The sequence below is a fragment of the Lycium barbarum genome, chromosome 4 (assembly GCF_019175385.1).
Source record: "Lycium barbarum isolate Lr01 chromosome 4, ASM1917538v2, whole genome shotgun sequence".
NCBI classification, from domain to species: domain Eukaryota; kingdom Viridiplantae; phylum Streptophyta; class Magnoliopsida; order Solanales; family Solanaceae; genus Lycium; species Lycium barbarum.
Genome location: NC_083340.1, coordinates 19,188,525 through 19,194,506, shown reverse-complemented (window position 1 = coordinate 19,194,506; position 5,982 = coordinate 19,188,525). Strand labels below are relative to the sequence as shown.

Below are 5,982 nucleotides of genomic sequence, written 5' to 3'. Positions count from 1 at the left end.
GTAAAATTTTCAGATTTCTTTACACCACACAAAGTGCGGGTAAATTTACTAGTATGATATGATAACTTGCAAATAAGGACAATAATAACCTGTTATAGTCGGTTAAAGTGAATTGATAGTATTAAAATTGTTTAAACAATCAATGCATATAACTTAAATCCATAATGTATCTCTATCTTCAATATGATAATTTAGAAAACAAAGTAACAACATGCAGTAATAAGTTAAATTGTCTCGATAATGTAAAAATTATTTACACCCATCTCTAAACAGTTATAGGTTTAGAGGCAATAGGAATGGCATACAAATCAAGTTTTCCTGTGACAGACAAACCAAAGGTCTCAGTCATATCCAAGTCTTGATGGCTCATCCCAATGGGAAGCTTCCAATCAAAATGGTAAAGAAGAAATGCTAAAGGTAGCTCAAGAGTTGCTAAACCAAATGACACGCCCCGGCATAATCTTCTTCCTGCACCAAATCGAATGGTCTCAGTCATATCCAAGTCTTGATGGCTCATCCCAATGGGAAGATTCCAATCAAAACGGTAAAGAAGAAATGCTAAAGGTAGCTCAAGAGTTGCTAAACCAAATGACACGCCCCGGCATAATCTTCTTCCTGCACCAAATCGAATGTACTCGAAATTATTTCCACTAAAATTAATTGAACTATCAAGAAATCTCTCCAGTTTAAAGCACTCTGGTTCCTCCCAATATCTGGGATCTCTTCCAATAGCGCAAGCATTCACAAACACTTGTGTTTGTGCTGGTATTTCATAGCCATTGATTTCACATTTTTCTCTGCTTATTCTTGGATGTAAGAAAGGGAGTGGTAGATGTAACCTTAGTGTCTCTTTGATAACTGATTTTAAGTACGTTAAGTTATCAAAGTATGTTTCATCCACATAGCCTTTTTCATTGAACACCCCTCTGACCTCTTCTTGGGCTTTCTCTACGATACTTGGGTTCTTTAGTAATTCTGCCATTGCCCAGTCAATGATTGTAGCTGTTGTTTCACTTCCAGCACCAAACATGTCCTAACAAGTAGCAACACATACAAAAGTAAGAAATTGCTCAAATTATATTAAATTTAACTTCTATACACCGATGCTATAAAACATTTTTAACACTATCAAGATCATCTAAAAGATAACTATAGGTAATTAATTGTCTACAGTTAGTAGAATGAGTTTAGGTTTAATATATCGTCAGTGTAAACAAATTGTTTACACTATCAAGTCATCCAAATGATATCTACAGGTAAGTAAGATATGTTACCTGGTACAACAGGTAAAGATGGCCTGATGATGTAAAAATTGTTTACACTGACGGCGGATATTACTTAAAATCTAATGGAATCAATAACTTTGAGAAAAAAGCTGACAACTTGATATAACATGTTAAATCACACTACAGTACAAAAAATCTTTAACTTACCAGGACAACTGCTTTAATATTGTCATGAATTATTTGATTTTTCTTCCTTCTGAAATCTTAAAAGGACATCCAATAAGTTCTGATCATTTGAGGCAACGACACCATTGCTTGCTGCTGCAATATGTTCAAGTATAAAATCCTCAAGTATTTTGTCTGCTTTTTGATGCAAACTTTGAAGTTTCTCCTGTATTCCACTAATTCCATGAAGCAACTTAAACGAAGGAAGAAAATTTAGCTACATTAAATCCTGCTGCCAATTTCCCACCTTCATCAATAAGTGAAATAAACATTTCTTGATCTTTAAATCTTTTACCAAACGCTGCTCTAGCAACAAGACTAGACAAAGTTGAATGCAACTTTTTTGTCAAATTAACAGGGGATCGAATTCCAGCTTGTATGTCTAACCATTTTATAAGCCCCGAAAACTCTTCTTCTCTAAGCGATAGAAAGGACTGAACATTTTTGGCACTTAGAAAATTCACTACACAAGTTTTCTTCATCTCGGAGTTGAAGGTGCATTAAGGGTCCATATTTTTTGCCTAATTGGGTCATGACCCGGTGGTTAACAGGCCGCCGGCTGCTAATTGGTGCATGTTTCCGTTCGTAGCTTCCATGGCCCAGCAGGGAGCCTAATTGGAGCTATAGATTTTTTGGTGTTGTATCTAATAATAGTAATTCCTAGTTTGATAAATACAAGAACAAGTAATGCAAAAGCAAATAGAATTTGGAAGGACTGAGAAAATTGATTAGTCTCCATTTGTAAAGAAGAGGATGATCGAAAGTTTAGCTTGGATTAATGGTTTTTCTTGAAAGTTTAGTGCCACATTAGCTTTCGTAGATGAATGACAGGACATCTATATCTTATCTTAGAGTATATATATAAAAGCAGGACAAAGCCCGTTGACGTGGTATTCTCTAAAGCAAATATTAGTATTTATCTTTTTTAATAGGATTTTGCATTTTTTCAATTTTAAAACAATAAAAACAGTGTTCCATCTGGAAAAAAACCACACTAAACGCTGTTTTCCCCTTCCAAACATTGTGGATCAGTGCCACCTCCTTTAAAGTCTCTTAATTGCGCCTGCCCTTCGTAAACACACTAACAGTCATGACTTTTCAAATTCTGTTAATTACTCTTACCACTATCTATCTAACTTTCCCCCCATCTATTCCCAAAAATAAGTAACGGGTACAACTACTAAGCCAATATTCATGAAACGATGCCCAAAACGTTTCAAATTTATGTAGAACAAATAGCACCGTATGAAACTAGGGAGTTGCTAAATTGCCACACCAATTTGACCAAAATTTGGCCACACTTATGTAAAAATCATCATAACCTCTATTATACAATTTTAAATTAAGATAAACCTTGAGAAGAAAAGATAGAAATGACATTAAGTAAGCATAAATTATTAAATTTGACCTAAATAATCATATGAATTTATCCCATTTGGGCCATTGTGGCCAAAATAGTGTGGCCAAAAGACCTTTTTCATGAAACTAAAGTATTAAAACACCATACATCTTAGTCAAACTCCATAATACATTCGCTCTTCTAACTGCTCCATTGCATAAATACGGCAATATGTATGTATATGGATAAAGCTCATCCACAATTGGAGGCTTGGCGATTCTACCAGTGATAAAAATTTCAACAGTGGGAAAAGAGACGAGAAATGAAATTGAATTTAGTCTCTGTTTTTGAGTTTCAAATAACGAAGTGGTTGACGGCAGTGGTGCGTACACAATTTTTTTGTAAACGATGTCGATATTTGATGAAGTTAACAAATATATCACTTCCGTAGTTATAACTGTATCTTGGTCCCTTGGTTTATTCTTATTTTGGACGTAATGGCTGGCAAAATCTTCTATCAAGTGAGTTCATCATTTGCTAATAAATATATTTGTAATGCACATTGTTTACGACGAAGTCGTTTCTAACGTGCACAACTGCACCAGGTTGATGTTTTCTATCTTATTATCGTCATCTTTTCATTTCTTGAAAGAAATAAAATACTGAAAATTTCCGCATAAATTTGGTGCATCTTCACGCATCCAATATATTTAGGTAATAAATTTCAAATAAAAAAAATTATCCAGTGAGATTAAGAAAGAAGAGTCAAATTGATCAATTTCATGAATTTCCCCTTTCGTTATTATATAAGAATTATCTTTTAAGTTCTCAAAAAAAATAAAAAATGAAGCAGTCATGGTTACAAAAAGATGAAAGTTAAAAATCCGAGTTTTGTATTATCAAGTACGTAAACCTGCAATTTCACGTTGTAGTCACTCATATTTCATTTTCATGTTTTATATAAAAATATAATTTGCTAACTAATTAACCATTTTCTGGAGTTGTAAATTAAATATACCTTTCATAATAATAGTTTTCCCCCAACGTAGTCCCCCTATTTTTATAGTACGTTATATTTGTCATTGACAACTTATATAAAACTATTAACATTTCGTAAGGTTATATTTTTCATTATCCACTTATTCATTTTCGTATTCTAAAAATTTAACTATTAAATTTCTAGATATTTAAAACTGTAATTAAATTAGCTTTATAAATACATTTATTTTTAATACATTAGGGAATGCACTGGCTTACTTGCTAAGTGTGAACCATTTTACATAATTATTTGAATGACATATCTTCTCCTTTATTCATTATCCTTAGCCACTTCTATTCATTCGTCCATGGAATGAGAGGTCTGATAGTTAAATATAACTTCGGTCTTCTTTATAGGAATTAAGGAAATTTTATTATTTGTAGCTTTCAAATATTACGAAGTTGAACTTTGGTACTTTTGCTTAGAATTCTTGAGATGCAATATGCACAAAAATCGCCAAAGAGCTATTATAGAGTATACAACAGATCACACATGGATTCTAATTAAGTTTATATTGCGTTTTCGGGATTACTCTTTAGCAATTTTTGTTGTATATGCACTATCTCAGAAATTATGAGTTTACATATTGTATTGTTCTTCAAGTTAGGTTGATATATTTGATTGTTCATCAATTTATATCAAGAGAAAAAAGAAAGTGTTACTGTCCACTTCATGTTATAGACCTCTTTTTAATAAAAAATAGTAATAAATTAATTAACAATACACTTTAATTTTCTTTATAAACCGCGCAAAGCGCGGGCAAATTATCTAATCTATATATAATATAAAGCTAGGTATAGACAAGCTTTTATATAAAATTTCAGTTATAAAATCAATTCTCACCCTTTACAATAAAGGACTTTTTTTTAAATGAAAAAAATCTTTCAGTTACAACTTTATGCATGGATTAGTTAATTATAGAAGTTGAAAGAATTTCTGCATCAATTAGGAATTTGATAGGTTTCTTCATCATTAAATTATGAACACCATTATATAAACAGATATACAATATGAATTCACCATTTGCCTTGGTAAAAGAATCTATGCATGTGGATATGCACAAATAGGTAAAATACAAAGAGTGAGGTCAGGGACCAAGGCCATTTTCTACTTTCAAAGCATCAATATTACTTTTATCTTGTGTTCCTATTAAATCAACCAACACACTATATTATATGAATAACTCTTCCTTCATTCTTCAAGACACCAAACAACAGTCATATAGACATAACAAAAGGAGATCCCAAGCTTCTGTCAAGCGTTTAAAAACTCATTGATAAGTAGGGTGAAGCAAGAAGAAGAAAGGAAGTAGGAATTAGAAGTACCTTTGCAAAAGTTTTGGCCTGCAGCTACAACCAATTTGATGCATTTTCCAATATACACTCATGTATGAATGTAATTATTTTTCCTTCTGTCATGTCTGCCTCTGTTTTTTTTTTTCTTTTCTTCCTTTGAGGCACTTTGAATTTATAGGAGAAAATAGTAGTGTTTTAGGGGAAAACTGATTTTTCGGGAATTTGCATAAAATTAGCAGATAATGACATACTTATGGGGAAACAAAAGGAAAAGGAAAATGAAAACAAACAAAGGGGGAATAAGGGGGAAAAAAAAAAAAAAAAAGGAAAGATCCTATACAATATGATTGAAAATAGAGTTTAATTAGCAAATAATGATTCATTTAGTTCGTTCCATATATAGTGTTAGTTTATTCCATATATAGTCTCTTTAAATTTATAGAGAATATTGATGTGTTGTTCTAATGGTAGGGATATTATTTAAGGGGAAAATTAAAAAAAAACTGAGATATTCTTAAAATGTAATGAGGAGAATAAAGAGGGGGGGGGGGGGGGGGGGGGGGGGGGGGGGGGGGGGTGGGGGGGAGGGGGGGGGGGGGGGGGGGGGGGGGGGGGGGGGGGGGGGGGGGTGGGGGGGGGGGGGGGGGGGGGGGGGGGGGGGGGGGGGGGGGGGGGGGGGGGGGAGGGGGGGGGGGGGGGGGGGGGGGGGAGGGGGGGGGGGGGGGGGGGGGGGGGGGGGGGGGGGGGGGGGGGGGGGGGGGGGGGGGGGGGGGGGGGGGGGGGGGGGGGGGGGGGGGGTGGGGGGGGGGGGGGGGGGGGGGGGGGGGGGGGGGGGGGGGGGGGGGGGGGGGGGGGGGG

General features: G+C 35.5%; 1 pseudogene; it reads right to left on the bottom strand.

The window, feature by feature from the left end:
• Positions 1-218: 218 nt before the first annotated feature.
• On the bottom strand, positions 219-2,190 carry LOC132637241 (salviol synthase-like; annotated as a pseudogene).
• Positions 2,191-5,982: the final 3,792 nt, after the last annotated feature.